Here is a 24925-nt window from a genome sequence, read left to right as displayed (position 1 = left end):
AACGCCAGTAGCTGACTGAAATAAACTTTAGTGTTAAATGAAATTTCCTCGCTGGTGTATCTCCACTAAAAACATGACAAATACTAACAAAGTACGCATAGTAGATTAAATATAGTAAAAACGTAAATCGATGTCACCTGCTGGCTGTCGCTGCCGTATGAGATTTCATGGACTTCTATACTCAGAAACGTAGCTCACTTCGTTTGTAACGTGCATTCCTAGTGTCTCTCATAATGTCTTCATGTTCACATACAATGATGTCACAAAAGTCATGGGACAGCTCATAATATCGTGATGGAGGTCATTTTCCCTGCTTAGTGCACCGACTAGACGTGGCATAAACTCAACAAATCGTTGGAAGTCCCCTACAGAAATACTGAGCTGTGCTATCTCTACAGCCGTCCATTGCTGCGAAAATGTTGCCGATGCAGGAATTCGTGCACGAACTGACCTATCAATTATGTCCCATAAATGTTCGATGGGACTGATGTCGGTCGGTCTGGGTCATCAAATCATTCGATGAAATGGTCCAGAATATTCCTCAAACCAGTCGCTAACAATTGTGGCCCAGTGACATGTTTGGGAACGTGAAGTCTATGAATGACTGCAAATGAAGTAACCGAACATAACCATTTCCTTCCTGGAAGATTAAAACTGTGTGCCGGACCGAGACTCGAACTCGGGACCTTTGCCTTTCGCAGGCAAGTGCTCTACCAACTGAGCTACCCAAGCACGACTCACGCCCCGTCCTCATAGCTCTAATTCCGCCAGTACCTCGTCTCCTACCTTCCAGAAGCTCTCCTGCGAACCTTAGCCTTAGAGACAGGTTCCTTACACCAAAAGGAGAACAAAATGTCTGGTAAACATGGGCTCTTCTGTACTATTAGAGACATCTCTTCTAAACCCCAAGTTTACTGAACTTTTTTTTGTTTTGGTCCATAATATCTCCCCCCAAAATATTGAAAGCAAGTCCATGAAGTAGAACAAATGTGTTTCATGGTATATAATATGAACAAGTTCTCATAGCTCTTAAGGTATGCATTTTAGGGCCTAAGTTTACTCGACATTTTTTCTTGTTTTGGAGTGAAGAACCTGTCCTTAAAGCTCGTACTTTGTGTACATTCCAAACAACTTTACTCTCTGTTTCAAAACTTTCCGATACCTCCCCCTCCCCCTCACCCCTAAATAAAACAAAAAATATTGACACGAAAACAGTCTGTCACTCACTACATTTTCGCTCGTCATGCAGTAAAACTTCAGTCTCAGGCGTGACGTTTCAATTTATTATTTCTTCACTGTTAATTCTATTTGCGGCACATTTTGCGGATAGTACTCACATACACCGCTAAATGTACATGCTCAGAAAATTATGTACATTACAGAGATACTACGTCTTAAAGATAGACAGGCGTGAAAAACTTACACATTAACTCATTCGCAAAGTAATGAGACGTTTGAAACATGTTTTAATGTGGCAGTTGGACTCGTTAAAGAATCGGAGCTTTGGGGATTTACTCGTGGTATTATTATTATACTGCTTGGTCATTATGCCCCTCGGCTAGCGTTAACGTTTCGCAGAGCGGGTGATGCTGCCTTCTCGAGCACTTCTGTTGGTGGCACTAAGGAGTCACCCGTCCAAGGGCGTTCAGCGGCGCTAGAACAGATCCGACGGTGAATTCGAGGGAGTACTCCGACTCAGACTACTCCCTGTTCTAGCACCCGCAGCTGACGGGTAGTGGAAATGAGCGTCTGGAGTCATTGCCCGGGAGGTCCCTTGCGGGGCAGGTGCGGCCGCCTTTTTACATTCGACGCCACATTGGGCGACCTGCGCGCCGGATGAGGATGAAATGATGATGAAGACAACACAACACCTAGTCCCTGAGCGGAGAAAATCTCCAACCCAGCCCGGAATCGAACCCGGGTCCATAGGACAGCAATCCGTCACGCTGACAACTCAGCTATCTCTTATATATATATATATATATATATATATATATATATATATATATATATATATATTAAAGAAACAATATTACACATTCCAAATATATACTAAGTACATATACTAACCATGTACACATGTTATATATGAAACGATTTAAACAAAAAAAATTTGATCATTCCGACATCAAGCAATGCGACACCGGATCAATGAGATTCTTCCCGTCTCTCAAACTTTCATTAACTTCGATGCGACACTTGCTCTTCCAGCGACTTCTATATATAGCACGGGATTCATGTCCATTATATCTTCTTCATAGTTTTGGCAGACATGTTAAGGTATAAATTGTTCCTAGGTGGAGCAGATGGTTCTTTCGATTCATTTCATTCTGTGTATCAACATTAGCAATGGAAGATGCAGAAGCTTATATTTGCTATTTATCACTTTCATTGGACGTTTCCCACCGACATAATTCTACTAAACAGGCAGTCCACCCCGACAGCTGAATGGTGAGCGTGACTGACTGCCGTCCTAAGGGGTCCGCGTTCGATTCCCGGCTGGATCGGGGATTTTCTCCGCTCAGGGACTGAGCGTTGTCTTTGTCATCATTTCATCTCCATCCGGCGCGCAGGTCGCCCAGTGTAGCGTCGAATGTAATAAGACCTGCACCAAGGCGGCCGGTCCTGCCCCGTAAGGGGCCTCCCAGCCAATGACGCCAAACACTCATCCATTTACCAAACAGGCACATTAATAACGCAACATGTGCAATACAAAAACTGGCTTCTATCTTTCACATCACGATTACAACCATTAATTTCCGAGCTGACTGACAATCAGCTCACAACACAAAATATTCATTTGAGCGTCCTGTTTAAATCAGTTACTATTTGGCAGCTAGAGGACCAGAGTGCTCCTGCCAGCAACACGCCAATGGGAGCTGTACACTATTCGCACTGTCGATCCCCACTGTGTTGGAATATCCATGTGCAAACAAGGCACTTGTGGGATGGGTCGAGGACTGCTATGGGTTCTGAAGGACCCTTATGGTTCATGCCCTTTGCCTGCATCTGGAGGTAAAAAAATGATGGCGTTTTGTTACGTAATGATTGTGTAAATGCAGGACGATGGAAGATTTTTTTTAGATTTGATATTGTCTTGTGTGGATTTGGTTGTTGTGTGGTCGGGGTGGTGCGTACGTTTCGAATTAATAAGTGGTGGATTTTGTGAACGAGTTTTTAATTTGAATTCAACTATCTCAGGGATTTTTTTTTCGAAATTTGATTCTGTACGTAAAATGTCTGTTAGGCGCATTTCTCGCTAAACCTATTTTATGCTGAAAGAACTTTTCTCACATTTACATCCGACACTGAAGACCGTAGTTCGTCCGTAACCATGTAAAACAGCTGGTATAATTACTGTTTTATACACTGAGGTGACAAAAGTTATGCGATAGCGAGACGCACATATACAGATGGCAGTAGTATCGTGTACATTAGATATAACAGGGAAGTGTACAGGAGGAACTGTCATCTCTACACAGGAAATACACGTGAAAATATTCATGAGTGATTATGGCCACATCTGACATTTCAATTCGGAAATCATCAGGGAGTTCAGAATTACGAGATACCCAGTCTGAAGAGTGTGCTGTGAGTACCAAATTTCAGATATTACCTCTCACCACGGGCAATGCAGTGGCTGACTGCCTTCACTTAACGACCGAGAGCAGCGGCGCTCGCGTAGAGTTGTCAGTGCTAATACACGAACAAAATTCCCTCAAATTGACGGAGAAATGTGGGGCGTACGACGATCGTATCCATTAGGACAGTGCAGCCAAATGCGGCATTAATGGGCTGTGGCAAAATACAAACGACGTGAGTGCCGTTGCTAACAGCACGACATCGCCTACAGTGCCTCTCCTGGACTCGTCACCATATCGGTTGGACCCTACACGACTAGGAAACCGTGGCATGGTCGGATGAGTCCAGATATCAGTTGGTGAGATCTGATTGCAGGAGCCGACTCTGATACAGAGCCCACGAAACCATGGACTCAGTTTGTCAACATGGCGTTATGCAACCTGGCGGAGGCTCCATAATGTTGTGGGCTGTGTTTACATGGAATGGACTGGGTCCATCGGTCCAACTGCACCGATGGTTGAGTGGAAATTGTTGTGTCCCGGTACTTGGGGTCCATCTGCAGTCATTCATAGACTTCATGTTCCAAACAACGATCGAATTTTTATGGATGACAATGCGCCACTGGGCCGCAATTCTTCGCGATTGGTTTGAAGAACCTTTCGGACATTTCAAGCGGACGATTTGGCCAACCAAATCGCCCGACATGAATCTGACAGAACATTTATGGGACACAATCGAGAGGTCAGTTCCTGCATACAATGCTGCACCGGCAACACTTTCGCAGTTGTTTACGGTGTAGAGACAACATGGCTCAACATTTCTGATGCGGACTTCCAACGACTTGTTGAGTTCATGCGACGTCGTGTTACTGTACTAATCCCGTAAAAAAGAGGTCCGACACGATATTACGAGATATCCCATGACCTTTGTCAGCTCAGAGTATACCTTAAGTTTGCTTTTTACAGTTAATACATTACTATTTAGCAGTAAGTGTATTGAGACACTTTGTTGCATGTCTGGACTATACGATCTTTGAAACTCTCTTGTCGGAAACTATTCCTGGGTATTTATCGTTATCATTCCAATGTAAATATACTTCATTAAAACTAATACGGACATTGGGACTGCTTGAGTGAACATGATATCCTGTGTTTTATTGCCGGTATTGTAAATAAATTTCGAGGAAGGGATTATAAGGCGCTCACGAGAAGTTTGTACATAAAATTAGATACGTTTATTATTTTTCAGTTGAGGATTTACACGTGCTGCGGTGATATTCATCGTAAACACAGGGGACGCAGTAATTTTCTTGGCATCTTGCAGAGTTATAACACCGAATTTTTACAATTACAGTGTTATCTTAAAGTCTCTATACAAAAGCGAGCTTGGTTTTTATGTATGAGAGGTTATCTCTTATCGCAAGTTTTGGCAGTAAAACACACGTAATGCATCATTTCAGGATAGCTTGTGATACATATGAAGATAGTAACTGTTCTCGAAAGACCAGATACCATTGATGACCATGCAGATTCTCTAGAATAAATGATAATTAACCGCAACCTTCAGCTGCCAACAGGTGTTGTTGATATACCTCAATGGGGTCACCTGAAAATGTGTGCCCCGACCGGGACTCGAACCCGGGATCGCCTGCTTACATGGCAGACGCTCTACCCGTGTGAGTCGCCGAGGACACAGATGAATACCGCGACTGCAGGGACTTATCCCTTGCACACTTCCCGTGAGACTCACATTTCCAACTGTCCACAATCTACATTCGTAATGTTCCTAAAAGTGTAAGAGGTCCATGACTAAAGAATTTACTGCTAGCGCATTCGATGTAATTTCGATAGATTGCTCACGCGCTGCCTGCGATATGTGTGCTACAATAGAATCGCAGACCAGAGAGCAGTGTCGGCTGCAGCAGGAGCAGTGTCGGCAGCACTGTTGCCATGGTCATCCCTATTATCGTAAAGAAAAATCAGTTGTTTCTTTTTGTACACAACAAATCTAGTGGCCAGCAATGCACTGGGCTGTGCCAGTAAAATTTCTTATAGAAGCAGATATATACGCGTCATCTGGCGACTTCATTGATGTAAGATTTTTCAATTTACTCAGAATGAATTTTCAGGGCCATGACGCAGCATTTCTGACGTCCAGATTTACCAGTTTAGGTTCACAGTCAGTTAATTATTGAAAGGTTATATGTGAGCCACAATTTTATTGAGAGATTAGTCACATTTTATTATTGCGAGGTTACGTTTAACTATATATGAAGATGTTACTGTTCTCGAAAGACCAGATACCATTGATGACCGTGCAGCTTTTCTAGAATAAATGATAATTAATCGTAACCCTCAGCTGCCGACAGGTGTTGTCGATATACCTCAATGGGAACAGGTGAAAATGTGTGCGTGACGGGGACTCGAACCCGGGATCCGTGGATGGGCAAATACCTATTAGGAACATTACGAATGTAGATTGTGGACAGTTGTAAATGTGGGTCTCACGGGAAGCGTGCACGGGATAAATCCCTGCAGTCGCGCTATTCATCTGTGTCCTCGGTGGCTCAGATGGATAGAGCGTCTGCCATGTAAGCAGGAGATCCCGGGTTCGAGTACCGGTCGGGACAATTATTTTCAGCTGTCGCCATTGAGATATATCAAAAACACCTGTCGGCAGCTGAGGGTTTCGATTAGTTATCATAGCTCGTGATGTTCAGTGGAGGGCATTTTAATGGAGTCTTCTCGGGATGTGATTTCTTTTTCTGAATCTACAAGGTAAGAGCAGTTTTGAAGCTTTTTGATCAAATTCTTTGGCTGCCGATAAAAATAGACTTCTCATGTTTGCGAAAACGATGTGCGTCACTTTAATGCTGCACCATGGCAATCCTTCTTCATTCTGAAAAATCTCGTCATATAATAGTAGATTTGTTTGTACTCCCCACATGTCATCTAGCAGAAGAAATTTGTTACCCAGCACGTAGGGTTTTATCACATTCACTAAAATACATTGAGCACTATCTCGATTTATAGGAAATAAAGTTTCCATTTAGAGACTTGATCCCACGACCCTCAGATCACCCTTTTGTACTCTTTCCGCTGCGCCAAACGCCGTCTGGAAACTACGCTAACATAAATGTCTGGTGCATCTTCCGACCCACGCCAAAAACCTCTTTTTTTCCCAAACGCTTGGCAACCTGTAACTCCCATTTCTGCCATTTTCATTTCTGACCAAGCCCTTGATACACCATGAATTCAGACGAAATCGGTACCACGATTAGGCGAGGTTCTCCCGTCAAATCGCATGAGCCAGACTCAACATCTCTTGACTTTTATCTGCGGGGAAAATTATAATAACAGATCTAAAAGGAAACACCCAAGGATTCCGAATTTCATGAAATACTGAAATATGTAATACGGCCTTACGCTGCTGTAAGTCCAGATAAAGTTCACTGTGCCATATTGGTTTTCCGGAATAGCTTTACAGCGTCCCCTAAGGTGACATTTTGAGCACCTGATATGGGATTCCATAATAATAAACCGATGAACTACATCTCAGTTGCGTGTTTACCTTTCGTTTGTCACAGCTTGACGCGAAAAAGTTGTCTGCCTATCTCATCAAGTTCCCCTCCTACTACAATGTTTAAGTCTTCTTCGAAGCCTCTTTCGAATTATTAAAACAAAAAAATAGTTTTACTTAAGAAAACAAATTCGGTGTCATAATTCGCCTGCTACGTAAGTCAAAACTACCTGTGTATTTCAAAAACCTCGGCACATTGTCCGTAATGGCTTACTGAAAACCTATCTTCGATATACACTCCTGGAAATGGAAAAAAGAACACATTGACACCGGTGTGTCAGACCCACCATACTTGCTCCGGACACTGCGAGAGGGCTGTACAAGCAATGATCACACGCACGGCACAGCGGACACACCAGGAACCGCGGTGTTGTGCACCGCCGCCGTCAGTGTCAGCCAGTTTTCCGTGGCATACGGAGCTCCATCGCAGTCTTTAACACTGGTAGCATGCCGCGACAGCGTGGACGTGAACCGTATGTGCAGTTGACGGACTTTGAGCGAGGGCGTATAGTGGGCATGCGGGAGGCCGGGTGGACGTACCGCCGAATTGCTCAACACGTGGGGCGTGAGGTCTCCACAGTACATCGATGTTGTCGCCAGTGGTCGACGGAAGGTGCACGTGCCCGTCGACCTGGGACCGGACCGCAGCGACGCACGGATGCACGCCAAGACCGTAGGATCCTACGCAGTGCCGTAGGGGACCGTACCGCCACTTCCCAGCAAATTAGGGACACTGTTGCTCCTGGGGTATCGGCGAGGACCATTCGCAACCGTCTCCATGAAGCTGGGCTACGGTCCCGCACACCGTTAGGCCGTCTTCCGCTCACGCCCCAACATCGTGCAGCCCGCCTCCAGTGGTGTCGCGACAGGCGTGAATGGAGGGACGAATGGAGACGTGTCGTCTTCAGCGATGAGAGTCGCTTCTGCCTTGGTGCCAATGATGGTCGTATGCGTGTTTGGCGCCGTGCAGGTGAGCGCCACAATCAGGACTGCATACAACCGAGGCACACAGGGCCAACACCCGGCATCATGGTGTGGGGAGCGATCTCCTACACTGGCCGTACACCACTGGTGATCGTCGAGGGGACACTGAATAGTGCACGGTACATCCAAACCGTCATCGAACCCATCGTTCTACCATTCCTAGACCGGCAAGGGAACTTGCTGTTCCAACAGGACAATGCACGTCCGCATGTATCCCGTGCCACCCAACGTGCTCTAGAAGGTGTAAGTCAACTACCCTGGCCAGCAAGATCTCCGGATCTGTCCCCCATTGAGCATGTTTGGGACTGGATGAAGCGTCGTCTCACGCGGTCTGCACGTCCAGCACGAACGCTGGTCCAACTGAGGCGCCAGGTGGAAATGGCATGGCAAGCCGTTCCACAGGACTACATCCAGCATCTCTACGATCGTCTCCATGGGAGAATAGCAGCCTGCATTGCTGCGAAAGGTGGATATACACTGTACTAGTGCCGACATTGTGCATGCTCTGTTGCCTGTGTCTATGTGCCTGTGGTTCTGTCAGTGTGATCATGTGATGTATCTGACCCCAGGAATGTGTCAATAAAGTTTCCCCTTCCTGGGACAATGAATTCACGGTGTTCTTATTTCAATTTCCAGGAGTGTATTTACTCGTCCTCCTATATTTGAGATAGCCTATGTCAGCTGCCCCATCCTGTATATTCATTCGTATTAGCGTCTTCTCTGCATTTGAGGTAACTGACAAGTTCATATAGTGCACGTTAAGGCTGCAGTCACGGTGGCACTGACATCGGTGGATTCCGCCGCCGACCGACATCGGCCGAAAACGACTGGTGTTTTGAAATTACTGCGCCATTGCGCGGTCACAATGCAGCCGATCTCACTGTCCGAACGTACAGCCTTTGGGTGACAATTGGTGAAATTTAAATCAGTCTGTTTTCTTCAGTCGAACTGGCCGACGTTCTCACACAAAAAATATGAGTTGTGAGGAACTGGTAAGTTTAATCTAAGAAAAGGGTTTGTGGCATCCTGAGGATTGAAAATCTGATAACTTGAAATCTATGGTCTAAAATCGCAGCTTTATTGGAATCCACAAGTATACAAAATCCTTACGGGAATTTTAGTCTTAAACTATAGTCTCCAAAAAGTAATTTGTTCAAGCAAGAAGGGTGGCGCAGCTTATGCTTAAAGTAACTGTAGAGAATGTTTTTTGGGTTGCGGTAGGTTATCGTTAGCTATATACGAATTATTATTACTGCTTACTTGCTCTTTATGCAAGTAAAATAATGATTCTGTTGCATGATGTGGTTTGAAAACGTGGATATGTGTTCTCACTTCACAGTGCGTTAGATGATCGGGGTGTCTTACTCTAAAATCTATGTTATCTTTCACATGTATACTGGATGACAGTCATTGGAGATTAATTGACATATGTCTGTTTTTAAGAGTTTATTTGAATTTGTGCCGAGTGTTCGTAACCTTGTTTCTCAACGACGCCTCGAATGATTTATGTAATAAAACTTTCCTCTTCACCTCATATATTCGTAAAACTTGTCTGGTTATTTCACTAACTGAGGAAAGGAGGTACAGTATTTGTCACGTTCTTTACGAAACCACATGCATTCGGTATTTTTTTTTTAATCAGCGAAAGCCGCAATGCAGCACTCGTCCCAAGGAAGTTAAAATATATTCAAACCAGTTTTATACGGAAGATCTTAACCTAACTTAATTCATTCTGCTAAGAAGTGACGAAGGAGATCGGACGCCACTGTTGTCGGGCAACCTCTGGCAATCTTTGTCGGGGCCACTGTGAACGCAGTCTAAGTCGGTTTTTACATTTCGAGCTTGACTTTTCCTGTGTGCTACGCCGTAGCTTCGTTCCATTGTGCAAAAGAATGACTTGTATGAAATTTGGGCTACATAGGACAAGGAGATGGATTGCCCCTATATCTGGAAGAAGAAATGAATTATCGCATAAGAACCTTATCTCAAAAATGTTCTTCAGAAATAGGTAATCAAGCAATAAATTTATTACGTTTATATCAATTATTAATATTGTTTATTAACTTTAAAAATACGATGTATAAGGCAACTATGTGCAATGTTAGTTCAGGCATTATGACGAGAAAGACACGTTTTATTTCAAAAATTCCTATTCTTTGATAACATATACTTTTATGCCCTGCAGACTTATGGTGATACTCCGACACAAACTGGATCACATACTGATTCTGTTCCCTAATTTTTGTAAATTATTTATTGTGGTCCTTCAGTAGTCACACCGGGTCCCGTCAGATCACCGAAGTTAAGGGCTATTAGGCTTAGCTAGCTGTTGAGCAGATCACCGTCCGGGTCTGCCGAGAGCTGTTGGCACGCAGGGCCCCCTCAGCCCTTGTGACGAGAACTGAGGAGCTGCTTGACTGAGAAGTAGCGGCTCTTGTCACGAATACTGACTCTTGTCACGAATACTGACAACGGCGGGGAGAACGGTGTCTTGATCACATGCCCCTCCATAACCGCATCCGGTGACGAGTACGAGATGAGGATGATGCGGCGGCCGGTCGGTACGTTGGGCCTTCACGGCATTTTGGGATGGAGTTTCAATTACGAGTCCTCCATTAGCTTGGCACCTTTCTCAAACGGATTGTTCTCGACTTTAAGTTTAGTAACTAGCGTTGACGAAATCATCTTTCTCGTGCCAGCCTGAAAGATTTCTTTTAACGACCTTGTCACTCAAATTAAATTTAATAAAATATTTCTATTTTATAAGAAAGAAAAATTCCGTTCCAGCAGTGATAAATTTTGGGATCTGATCGATTCTTACTCGAATTCTTTTAATACTTTAGTGAAACGGTTCTTCCTCACGTCCGTTGCCTCCTTCTTTGACACACATGTCCGAAAGAACAGACGCCATTCACTCATATAGTTCATTCGCCTCGATGGGCAATGAATCCACAACCTTGAGTGTGAATGTTATGTTAAATTTATGTCAAAAGAAGCAAATGAATAAGTGAAAATCTCATTATACATTGTGCTCAAGAGTGTTGTGGGAACCACTAGCTATTTCAGTCGAACAGTAAAGAGAACTAAGGAGGAGGGAGGAAAATAGAGAAACAACGTGTTCGCAAAGGTTTCACTACGTCATGAAAGATGCGTAAGACGAAGAAGAACGCCTTTCTTTTAGTCTATAGTTGCAATCTTTTATTCTGCCTATTGGCTACCAGGTTCGGTACACATTACCGTCCTCAGGCTGTCCCCTAGGCGAGCAGCTTCTCAAGTAGGACAGTCAAGTAGAGGCACTCCTACTTGGGAGGCGAACGTGACGACTGCGTGCCAGGGGATAGTCCGAGGACGCTACTCTGAACGGAGGACGGTAGCCAGTAGGCACAATAAAAAAACTGCGACTAGAGGCTAAAACAATCACTTTTTCCTGCGTTGATCACTCTTCCAACAGTCTGTATGTCGGGAATATGGAGAAATAAAAGAAATAGGTTTATGAGATATTAAAGAACAGGTACTTTAAGGGACTGACACACAGTTTTCGCATGACACGATTTCTTTATTTTATATTACCAGTGCCATAGCATGTGGCGTCGTCTGCTATGCTGCTTTATCACACTTTTTTTGTTTTATAGAATTTCTTTCTGGCAGTGCATGGTTGGAACTGTTCGCTTTGCCTGGCCCCTTGTTTAAGCAACATTTTTTTTTTCGGTACTCTAGTGACAAACTATCGAATTTCAACGTCTGTATTTGTGGAATTATTGTGATACTGACACAACCTGCAGACTCGCTAGCTAGATATACAGGGTGACAAATACAGAACTGTATGATAAAACGTAAATTAGTTACAAACTACGGCGTGCACACACTTTATTCAGCATGTAAACGTCGCTACAGATATTTGTATTTAGGTCATGACATTTTTAATGTGTCTGCCATCATACGGCGGTGGTGTGGCGCAGACGAATAGCGAAATTCTGCATGACTCGCTGAAGTGTCGGAACATTGACGCTGTCGAGACCTCCTGAATGGCTGTTTTCAGCTCAGCAATGGTTTTGAGGTTATTGCTGTACACCTTGTCTTCTATGTAGCTCCACAAAAAGGAGTCCGGAGAATATGGCGGCTAATCGAGACATATGCCAGTGGCCTCCGGGTACCCCAGAGCCAGAATCCGGTCCCCAAAGTGCTCCTCCAGTTCATCAAACACTCCCCTGCTTCGATGGGGTCGAGCTCTGTCTTGTACGGACCACATCTTGCCGAAATCACGGTCACTTTGGATAATGGGGATGAAATCGTCTTCCAAAACCTTCACTTACTATTCGGTAATCATTGTGCCATCGAGGAATATCGCATCGATTATTCAAGAAGAATATAATAATTCCAATCCCAAAGAAAGCAGGTGTTGACAGATGTGAAAATTACCGAACTATCAGTTTAATAAGTCACGGCTGCAAAATACTAACACGAATTCTTTACAGAAGAATGGAACAACTGGCAGAAGCCGACCTCGGGGAAGATCAGTTTGGATTCCGTAGAAATATTTGAACACGTGAGGCAATACTGACCTTACAAATTATCTTAGAAAATAGATTAAGGAAAGGCAAACCTAAGTTTGTAACATATGTAGACTTAGAGAAAGCTTTTGACAATGTTGCCTGGAATACTCTCCTTCAAATTCTGAAGGTGGCAGGGGTAAAATACAGGGAGCGAAAGACTATTTACAATTTGTACAGAAACCAGATGGCAGCTATAAGAGTCGAGGAACATGAAAGGGAAGCAGTGGTTGGGAAGGGAGTGAGACAGGGTTGTAGCCTCTCCCCGATGTTATTCAATCTGTATATTGAGCAAGCAGTAAAGGAAACAAAAGAAAAATTTGGAGTAGGTATTAAAATCCATGGAGAAGAAATAAAAACTTTGAAGTTTGCAGATGACATTGTAATTCTGTGAGACACATCAAAGGACTTGGAAGAGTAGTTGAACGGAATGGACAATATCTTGAAAGGAGGATATAAGATGAACATCAACAAAAGCAAAACGAGGATAATGGAATGTAGTCGAATTAATTCGGGTGATGCTGAGGGGAGGAAGCAAAATAACTGATGATGGTCGAAGTAGAGAGGATATAAAATGTAGACTGGCAATGGTAAGGAAAGCGTTTCTGAAGAAGAGAAATTTGTTAACACAGAGTATAGGCTTAAGTGTCAGGAAGTCGTTTCTAAAAGTATTTGTATGTAGTGTAGTCATGTATGGAAGCGAAATATGGACGATAAATGCTTTGGACAAGAAAAGAATAGAAGCTTTCGAAATGTGGTGCTACAGAAGAATGCTGAAGATTAGATGGGTAGATCAAATAACTAATGAGGAGGTATTGAATAGAATTGGGTAGGACCTTATGGCACAACTTGACTAGAAGAAGGGATCGGTGGGTAGGACATGTTCGGGGGCATCAAGGGATCACCAATTTAGTATTGGAAGGCAGCGTGGAGGATAAAAATCGTAGAGGGAGACCAATAGATGAATACACTAAGCAGATTAAGAAGGATGTAGGTTGCAGTAGGAACTGGAAAATGAAGAAGTTTGCACAGGATAGAGTAGCATGGAGAGCTGCATCAAACCAGTCTCTGGACTGAAGACCACAACAACAAGAATTCCTTGACTGGACATTGTACACTGACAGTTACCTGTTGAGGGTGAAAAGACTTCTCGATCGCGAAATATGGATTCTCAGTCGCCCAAATGCCCCAATTTTGCGTCTGGACGAACCCATCCAAATGATTGTGGGCTTCGTCACTAAACCAAACCATGCATGCGTATACTAATTCCCGTCATGTCCCATGGCCAAACGCGCACTTTGAACGTCCTAACGCAAACCCTTCAGAAGTTATGGTTTTATTTCACATAACTAAATAATTGTCGACCTGTAAGTTTAGTGTAGGCTGCATACGTCGAGCTGCACCTCCCCGATGGCACAGAGGCCTTTCACAGCGGAGCCCTCCCCACCACTGCCGTTCTCCCCTCCCCTACTGCGTCGTCTGCATAGCTTTGGCCAAGCTGTTTTGTGCGGACCATGTCTTGAAATATACTGCATTTGTACTCTGCTCTAAGCTCCTGCCACATTCCCAGAGAAAATCCCACTATCCTCAGTCCCAACACACCGGCGACTACGTGCCTCGCTTACACGTGATTTTCGTTCTGCTCTCTTGCGGCTACTGCCTCAGTCTGCTTGCTTGCAGCTATTGCGTAAGTCCGCTGCTGACCTGATCCCACTCAGCACAAAGAATCCCCGGAATGAGCCTTTCATCTTTCATGGGTTGGCAAGCCTGGTATGTAGGGGTTAGACCCCACAGGCAGCTACTTTCAGGAACGACATCCATTATCTCTTTTTCATCATAAAAAAGAGGGAATTCTTAGCCACCAGAACGCTGAAGCTTCTTCGCTCTAGCGACTGCATGCACGCATGTATAATGGATGGTGCGCCTCTGCAGTGTGGCTGTAACGCTGTCCTAGCATTGCAGTGACAATTTTTTATTTTTTTGATATTTTGAGTCATCAGTATTCTGACTAGTTTTATGCTGCCCACCATGAATTCCTCCCCTGTGCCAACCTCTTCTCGGAGCTGTACTTCAAACCAACGTCCTCAATTATTTGCTGAATGCATTTAAATCTCTGTCTTCCTCCAAGTCTCCCTCTAGTACCGTGGAAGTATCCTAACGTAAATCGAGATATGTGGGAAGTGCTAATATTTCGACTAACGCCTTGTTCCAATCTGGGTTGAATAATGTTAGGAAACGGACGAAAGTATTTTTAGTTATTTTATTCACACAAGTTTCATAGCACCAAACTGAGGACCAAGTCTCCAAGGTCATGGAACGTGTCAGTACATGAAATTACAACATAAAAGTAACAACAGATAAAATTAAATGTTTATGAGTCCAAAAAAGTCAAGCAATAAGTTTAAGTAAACGCAATCAACAACACTCTTCGACAGAGTAGAAGGAGTGACCCATGAGGAAACTCTTCAGTTTCGATTTCAAAACGCGTGGATTACTGCTAAGAGTTTTGAATTCTTGTGGTAGCTTACTGAAAATGGCTGCAGCAGTATACTGCACACCTTTCTGCACAAGAATTACGGAAGTGCGATCCAAACGCAGATTGGATTTCTGCCTAGTATTAACTGAATGAAAACTGCTAACTCTTGAGAATAAGCTGATATTGTTAACAATAAACGACAGCAAAGAATATATATCCGAACTGCCCGTTTCTCAGCCAAAAATATCCTTTGAGAATGGTAAGAGTTACCCCCAACTAAAAAAACTGTGTGACATACGAGATTGAAAATAAGAAAAGTAAACTAATTTTCGTGTCGAGCGATCACTTACTTTAGATACCGTTCAAACAGTAAAAATGGCAGCATGAAGTCTTTGAAGAAGATCCTAATCGTGGGCTTTCCACGATAGTTTACTATCTATCCGAACACCTAGAAATTTTAACTGTTCATTTTCACTAATCATCTGCCCAGTCTATGAAATTAAATCGTCGGGTTTTGATGAATTGTGTCTTATAAACAGTAAAAACTGAGCCGTACTGTGATTTAGCGTTATTTTATTTTCTACAAGCCATGAACTTATGTCATGAACTGCACTATTTGAAACAGAACCAATGTTGCAGGCAACATCCTTTACTACCACGCTAGAGTCATCAGCAAACAGAAATGTTTTAGAATTACATCTACATCTACATTTATACTCCGCAAGCCACCCAACGGTGTGTGGCGGAGGGCACTTTACGTGCCACGGTCATTACCTCCCTTTTCTGTTCCAGTCGCGTATGGTTCGCGGGAAGAACGACTGTCTGAAAGCCTCCGTACGCGCTCGAATCTCTCTAATTTTACATTCGTGATCTCCTCGGGATGTATAAGTAGGGGGAAGCAATATATTCGATACCTCATCCAGAAACGCACCCTCTCGAAACCTGGTGAGCAAGCTACACCACAATGCAGAGCGCCTCTCTTGCAGAGTCTGCCACTTGAGTTTGCTAAACATCTCCGTAACGCTATCACGGTTACCAAATAACCCTCTGACGAAACGCGCCGCTCTTCTTTGGTTCTTCTCTATCTCCTCCATCAACCCGATCTGGTCCGGATCCCACACTGATGAGCAATACTCAAGTATAGGTCGAACGAGTGTTTTGTAAGCCACCTCCTTTGTTGATGAACTACATGTTCTAAGGACTCTCCCAATGAATCTCAACCTGGCACCCGCCTTACCAACAATTAATTTTATATGATCATTCCACTTCAAATCGTTCCGCACGCATACTCCCAGATATTTTACAGAAGTAACTGCTACCAGTGTTTGTTCCGCTATCATATAATCATACAATAAAGGATCCTTCTTTCTATGTACTCGCAATACATTACATTTGTCTATGTTAAGGGTCAGTTGCCACTCCCTGCACCAAGTGCCTATCCGCTGCAGATCTTCCTGCATTTCGCTACAATTTTCTAATGCTGCAACATCTCTGTATACTACAGCATCATCCGCGAAAAGTCGCATGGAACTTCCGACACTATCTACTAGGTCATTTATATATATTGTGAAAAGCAATGGTCCCATAACACTCTCCTGTGGCACGCCAGAGGTTACTTTAACGTCTGTAAACGTCTCCCAATTGATAACAACATGCTGTGTTCTGTTTGCTAAAAACTCTTCAATCCAGCCACACAGCTGGTCTGATATTCCGTAGGCTCTTACTTTGTTTATCAGGCGACAGTGCGGAACTGTATCGAACGCCTTCCGGAAGTCAAGGAAAATAGCATCTACCTGGGAGGCTGTATCTAATATTTTCTGGGTCTCATGAACAAATAAAGCGAGTTGGGTCTCACACGATCGCTGTTTCCGGAATCCATGTTGGTTCCTACAGAGTAGATTCTGGGTTTCCAAAAACGACATGATACGCGAGCTAAAAACATGTTCTAAAATTCTACAACAGATCGACGTCAGAGATATAGGTCTATAGTTTTGCGCATCTGCTCGACGACCCTTCTTCAAGACTGGGACCACCTGTGCTCTTTTCCAATCATTTGGAACCTTCCGTTCCTCTAGAGACTTGCGGTACACGGCTGTTAGAAGGGGGGCAAGTTCTTTCGCGTACTCTGTGTAGAATCGAATTGGTATCCCGTCAGGTCCAGTGGACTTTCCTCTGTTGAGTGATTCCAGTTGCTTTTCTATTCCTTGAACACTTATTTCGATGTCAGCCATTTTTTCGTTTGTGCGAGGATTTAGAGAAGAAACTGCAGTGCGGTCTTCCTCTGTGAAACAGCTTTGGAAGAAGATGTTTAGTATTTCAGCTTTACGCGTGTCATCCTCTGTTTCAATGCCATCATCATCCCGGAGTGTCTGGATATGCTGTTTCGAGCCACTTACTGATTTAACGTAAGACCAGAACTTCCTAGGATTTTCTGTCAAGTCGGTACATAGAATTTTACTTTCGAATTCACTGAACGCTTCACGCATAGCCCTCCTTACGCTAACTTTGACATCGTTTAGCTTCTGTTTGTCTGAGAGGTTCTGGCTGCGTTTACATTTGGAGTGAAGCTCTCTTTGCTTTCGCAGTAGTTTCCTAACTTTGTTGTTGAACCACGGTGGGTTTTTCCCGTCCCTCACAGGTTTACTCGGCACGTACCTGTCTAAAACGCATTTTACGATTGCCTTGAACTTTTTCCATAAACACTCAACATTGTCAGTGTCGGAACAGAAATTTTCGTTTTGATCTGTTAGGTAGTCTGAAATCTGCCTTCTATTACTCTTGCTAAACAGATAAACCTTCCTCCCTTTTTTTATAATCCTATTAACTTCCATATTCAGGGATGCTGCAACGGCCTTGTGATAACTGATTCCCTGTTCTGTACATACAGAGTCGAAAAGTTCGGTTCTGTTTGTTATCAGTAGGTCCAAGATGTTATCCCCACGAGTCGGTTCTCTGTTTAATTGCTCGAGGTAATTTTCGGATAGTGCACTCAGTATAATGTCACTCGATGGTCTGTCCCTACCATCCGTCCTAAACATTTGAGTGTCCCAGTCTATATCTGGTAAATTGAAATCTCCACCTAAGACTATAACATGCTGAGAAAATTTAAGTGAAATGTATTCCAAATTTTCTCTCAGTTGTTCTGCCACTAATGCTGCTGAGTCGGGAGGTCGGTAAAAGGAGCCAGTTAGTAACCTAGCTCGGTTGTTGAGTGTAACCTCCACCCATAATAATTCACAGGAACTATCCACTTCTACTGCACTACAGGATAAACTACTACTAACAGCGACAAACACGCCACCACTAGTTGCATGCAATCTATCCTTTCTAAACACCGTATGTGCCTTTGTGAAAATTTCAGCAGATTTATCTCTGGTTTCAGCCAGCTTTCTTTACCGATAACGATTTCAGCTTCGGTGCTTTCCATCAGCGCTTGTAGTTCCAGTACTTTACCACTGCAGCTTTGACAGTTTACAATTACAATACCGATTGCTGCTTGTTCCCCGCATGTCCTGACTTTGCCCCGCACCCTTTGAGGCTGCTGCCCTTTCTGTACTTGCCCGAGGCCATCTAACCTAAAAAACCGCCCAGTCCACGCCACACAACCCCTGCTACCCGTGTAGCCGCTTGCTGCGTGTAGTGGACTCCTGACCTATCCAGCGGAACCCGAAACCCCACCACCCTATGGCGCAAGTCGAGGAATCTGCAGCCCACACGGTCGCAGAACCGTCTCAGCCTCTGATTCAGACCCTCCACTCGGCTCTGTACCAAAGGTCCGCATCCAGTCCTGTCGACGATGCTGCAGATGGTGAGCTCTGCTTTCATCCCGCTAGCGAGACTGGCAGTCTTCACCAAATCAGATAGCCGCCGGAAGCCAGAGAGGATTTCCTCCGATCCATAGCGACACACATCATTGGTGCCGACATGAGCGACCACCTGCAGATGGGTGCATCCTGTACCCTTCATGGCATCCGGAAGGACCCTTTCCACATCTGGAATGACTCCCCCCGGTATGCACACGGAGTGCACATTGGTTTTCTTCCCCTCTCTTGCTGCCATATCCCTAAGGGTCCGCATTACGCGCCTGACGTTGGAGCTCCCAACTACCAGTAAGCCCACCCTCTGCGACCGCCCGGATCTTGCAGACTGAGGGGCAACCTTTGGAACAGGACAAGCAGCCATGTCCGGCTGAAGATCAGTATCAGCCTGAGACAGAGCCTGAAACCGGTTCGTCAGACAAACTGGAGAGACCTTCCGTTCAGCCCTCCGGAAAATGTCTTTCGCCCCCTGCCCACCTCGAGACGACCTCTCACTCTACCACAGGTGAGGGATCAGCCTCAATGTGGGCAGTATCCCGGGCAGCCACAGTCGTAGTCCGATCGAGGGATGCGTGGGACGAGCTGGCCGTCCCCGACAAACCCCCATCCGGACCCCCACAGTGATGCCCATTGGCAACAGCCTCAAGCTGTGTGACTGAAGCCAACACTGCCTGAAGCTGGGAGCGAAGGGATGCCAACTCAGCCTGCATCCGAACACAGCAGTTGCAGTCCTATCCACGCTAAAAACTGTTGTGCAAAGAACGTCTAAACTAATCTACAGAGAGCACAAACAATTCGACACAAAATTTAAACGGTTATTAGAATACAAGATTGCCTAGTAAATGCAGTAATGCTGCTACTTGCGAACTGCTGACACACTGATCGGCGGCGGAAGGGGACTACGCGATTTTACACTATTCAGGTACTAAAACGCGATGCTGCAACTCTCAAATACTACAATACGCCCGAAATTTATGAATTAAACAACACAAATATCAAAAAAAAACGCAAAGAAATTAAGAATTAAACTACGAAACAAATAAGTGAGCTAAGAGTATACGACTTGCTGCTGCAGCTGCTTATCCAATGGCGGCAGGGAGCACATTATTACCTGTAATACTAGAGGGCATTCGTTTATATAAATAAGGAACAGGAGTGGCCCCAACACTGATACCTGGGGCACCCCAAATTAGACTGTGCCCCACTCAGCCCCCACATCACAGCCGTTCTCAACACTGTGAATAATGTACTTTTGCTGTCTGTATTAAAGTAGGAGGTGAACCAATTGTCAGCTGCTCCCCGCTTTCAATAATGGTTCAACTTCTGGAGCAATATTTTGTGTTCAGCACCATCAAATGGCTAAGTTAAATTTAAAAAAATTTGCCTAGTGTTCGAAACCTTTTGTTTAATCCATCTAGTACCTCACAGAGAAAAGAGAATATAGCATTTTCAGTTGTTAATCCACTTCTAAAACCGAACTGTGCATTTGATAGCAAATTATGTGATGTAAAATGACCAATTATCCTTACTTAAACAACCTTTTCAATAACTTAAGCAAACACTGATGACATAGAAATAGGTCTAAAATTGTCTGTATCATCCCTTGCTCCCTTTTTATAAAGCGGCTTTACTACTGAGTACTTTAATCGTTCAGGAAACTAACCATTCTTAAAGGAAAAATTACAAATATGGCTAAGTACAGGGCTAACATGTGTAGCACACTACTTTAATATTCTGCTAGACAGTCGTTGGTCTTCAATGATTTAATTATTGACTCTATCTCCCACTTGCCAATATCAGAGAGGAGTATTTTAACATCAATCTCGGAAAGGCATTTTCCAATAGAGTTATATGATTCCCTGTAGAAACTAAGTTTTTATTAATTCACCAGCAATGCTCAGAAAATGATTGTTAAATACTGTACATATATCTGATTTATCAGTAAAAGAAATAATTTTACAACGAATTGAGTTTTACATCGTCTACCTTGTGCTGCTGACCATATGGTTTCAATTTTATCCCATGAATTAGCTATTCTATTTGCGTACCACATACTCTTTACCTCCCTAATAACATTTTAAGTACCTTACAATACTATCTGTAATGGACTACTGTAGCCTGATTGTGACTACTTCTAATATTTCGATGTAATTGCCACTTATTCTACATGATATCCTTATCCCCCTAGCAACCCAGGTTTCCTTTTACTATTAGTATCCTGTTTAGAACGTTCAAATGGAAAGCAACTCTCAGAGCATGAGAAATGTATGAAGGAAAGCATTATATTTTTCATCTATGTTATCGGCACTATAAACATGCTGTCACTCTTCTCCCTTAAGGAGGTTTAAAAAACTCTCTATTGCCGTTGGATTAGCTTTACTACATAGTTTCTCATTGTATGTAGCATTTGCTTCGGTACAAAAGCCTTTTAGTGCTAAAATTTGTGCAGCATGGTCAGAAAGGCCGTTCACCCTTTTACCAACAGAATGCCCATCTAGTAATGAAGGCTGAATAAAAATATTGCCTATGGCTGTGCTACAGTTCCCCTACATTCTGGTTGGTAAAAACACGGTCTGCATCATATCAAATGAGTTTAAGAGATGTAGCAACATCCTTTTTCTTGCACAATCATACACAAAATTAATATTGAAATCGCCACATATAACTAATTCGTGGTACTTCCTAAGAAGGAATCAAGAAACCTCTCGTGCCTGAGCAGAAATGCTCTGAAGTCAGAGTTAGGATACCTATAAACAACAACAATTACAAGTTTAGGTTTACTAAATTCCACTGCCCCTTCACAACATTCAAATATCCGTTCAGTGAAGTGCCATGATACGTCTACAGACTCAAACGGAACATTGTTTTTTTACGCACATGGCCATTCCCCGACTCCACAAGGAACTCTTTGAAAAACAGGCAATTTGTATCCTGGAAAAGGAAGCCTCTGCCAAATTATTTACGTGGTGCTCCAATATACCAACAATGTCAGAGTCAACATCTATAAGCAGTTCACTTTATCTCTAATACCTCTGTTATTTTGACGAAATATGCTAATTCCTTTTTTACTTGGATACCTGACCTCTTCTGAAGGTGATTCCTTTGTTAGAGAGACTTCCTTTAAGCGGGTATGTCTGTCAGCTGACTTCAATCTAAATAAGGTGCAGCTCTAATCCAACTACTACAGAAATTTTTCCATGAGTCATCCCACCACTAGCACCACCACCACCACCACCACCACCACCACCCACTACACTGTCACCTATAAGCTTTCCCATCCTCCCCTTCCCATACCTATTTTTACAGTATTCGCTAACGAATGGACAGTGTCATTTCCTCTCTGTGTTTATGTACACACGAAGATGAATCACTACCAACATACTTGTGACTGCATTGCTGAGAAACTTCAGTAACATTACTAAATTCAACTGGGGTCTTCGTTTATAAACGTGTTTACCGACATTATGATGCCACTAAACTTTATTTCAGTACTAGGTTGCAAAAATATTTTGGACTTTCTCGTACGATAATGAACAATCAATATTTAGTGCAAGGCACACAGATATGATTAACATTTATCAAAAGTAAAGGATAATTGGTTATTTTCAAGGATTTTCAGAATACACTCGAGTGTGTTTTTGAGTTTATGGTACGTTATTCGGAACTAGCCTTCCTACACAGGGAGTTGACACTTTCAGGTACGAAGTGTTGGGTGTGAACAGAGAACGGTTGCAGCCTGTGTATCGACTAAAGGTGAGTGGCTGACACAAACTGCCTCGTACTCTGGCTGGAATTCATGAAAACACAGATGTATCACGCCAATTTTGTTTCGTAATGTGCCTTGTACACATGTAAGTAATTTTGTCAAATATAATAACGAACACAGTACGAATATATCAACAAAAGGTGAGGAACACTTACGCAGTTACAAGATAAGATTACAGACAGTACAGATAGAGAATATAATGGAAGAAGTGAAGGCAGAATAGCTATAATTGCCGTACTCTTCCCATGGCATAGCAGCTACGGACACGGACTTGCAGAATCACTGGACACAGTTGCTGGATAATATTATAGATAATACAGATTTAGAATGTAAGAGAAGTAAGTCCAGAAGAGATTCAAACATTTGATTGCCGTCTTTTTCGCTTATTAGTTAAACAATGAAATAAAAACTTTTTTGGTACAAAGCGATTTTTTGTTTCATCGAATATTCGCCATTATAATTTACATACGGCTGTATGCATTCGAACCAAGTATGAAAACGTTTTTACGACTCTGACTTTGGCACAACTCAAACAAAGTTAGCAAAGGACTGTACAGCTTTTGCAGGCGACGAAGATCATTGCCTAACCTCGTTTTGACATAAAGGAACGAAAAGAAGTCGTTATATGATAAATAAGGGGGATAAGTGCAATAAGATATTAATTGCATGCGTTGCTCCGTCAAAAAATCAATTGTCTAGCATGCTGGTGCCAGCTGTCATTTTCATGCGGCAGAGTGATGCAACATATTTGGTTGTTTTCGCTGATTTCGTCGACTACTACTGACAGAAAAAATGTTGTATACAATTCAAGGTCGACAGATCTTCGATCGCTAAAGCAGTGTTTCTTAATCTGTATTTCGCGAAACTTTCGTGCCTTCTTGGATGCCAGTCAAGAAAATAACTAAAAACCAATAAAAATTAACATTTCTTCGAAATTAAAAAAAAAAAATAGAATAACAACTCTCCCGCCACCTACCGCCTCCTCTATAACTGACCGGCTTGAAGTTGCCGTCATTGCCACGCGACGTCAATCGAAACGTCAATTAAATTTGGAACAGATAAGAATACATATATTATACACCTATCTCTACTACACTCATACATTACACAGACAAAAATGACTCGTGAATCGGTTTATCTATGAGCGACAAACGTATAAATATCCCAACAGCAGTTCGTGTGATTAGTCTGAGCATACAGACAGAAACCCACAGCGGGGGCCTTTTGTTATAATATGTACAGATGTTGAAGATTAACATCTAAAGTGGCCCTATTGCAACACACATGCAATTACGTTTCCGATTTGAAAGCCTTAAAAATGTTCCATGTTCTATTTTGTTACTTGGAATCATTATAGAACAGTTACTTCAAACGTGAAAATACTTCCGCTGAAAGTGAAAGGTTCTAATATTCCACTTGGTACGGGGCATTTACTAGTATGAGATTATTTTGCAAGTCATTTACTTTCCAGTTCTAAAATTATCACTCGAAAGAATCAATTTCTTAAACTTCTGTAAATTATTCTATAAAATATTCACATTACCACGTCCATGAAATTATGTCTACCAGAAACAGGCGCCCTATGTGTGTGATTATATCTAGCGACAGCTTATCAGCAACTGATCATTGATACTGCTTGCCATACACTAATCGACGGCTCCAGGAAGCGTTGAATAACTTCTGTGGTCACGGACGTCTGAGAGAATGCTCAAGATTCTCGCACCTGGCACCGTTGTAGAGGCTAGGAAACGACCGTTGCGTTGTACAAAAATCTAAGTAGCTCTCACAATCGGGAATTTAAATCAATTACAAATTTTTCCGTAGTACAGTGAGGCTTTCTTGTTACGAAAGCTATAATTTTTTAAATAAAATTTCTGCTTTCGAAAGTATCGGTTCGGAACTCTGTATACCTTGTCCAATTATAGTTACAAAATTGGAAGAACGTTATTGTATTAAATAAGTATGGTGCTTCATTTTCCACTCTATACATTAAGCGAAAATGGTCGATAATCTGCAAGGTTTTACTGTTTTTTCATCGCACTTTACTTAATAACTTTGGAGAATTATTCCTTACTCAAATGCACGTGCTATTGAAAATTCAGGCTTGTAGATTTTGTATTCTGGCGGAATTCAAAAGATGAAAGAACTCTGTTTTTTCGTATTCGATTAA

The 24925-nt window shown here is 42.9% G+C and overlaps 1 protein-coding gene across 1 annotated transcript in view; it reads right to left on the bottom strand.

Moving 5' to 3' along the window:
* Positions 1–24925, bottom strand: part of LOC126455487 (diacylglycerol kinase eta-like) — a 710073-nt gene that overhangs the window by 41626 nt on the left and 643522 nt on the right. The gene's annotated exons all lie outside the window — the stretch shown is intronic.

Source organism: Schistocerca serialis, chromosome 2 (assembly GCF_023864345.2).
Source record: "Schistocerca serialis cubense isolate TAMUIC-IGC-003099 chromosome 2, iqSchSeri2.2, whole genome shotgun sequence".
Taxonomy (NCBI): domain Eukaryota; kingdom Metazoa; phylum Arthropoda; class Insecta; order Orthoptera; family Acrididae; genus Schistocerca; species Schistocerca serialis.
The sequence above is the reverse complement of the archived record's forward strand: the minus strand, read 5'-3'. Positions and strand labels throughout refer to the sequence as shown.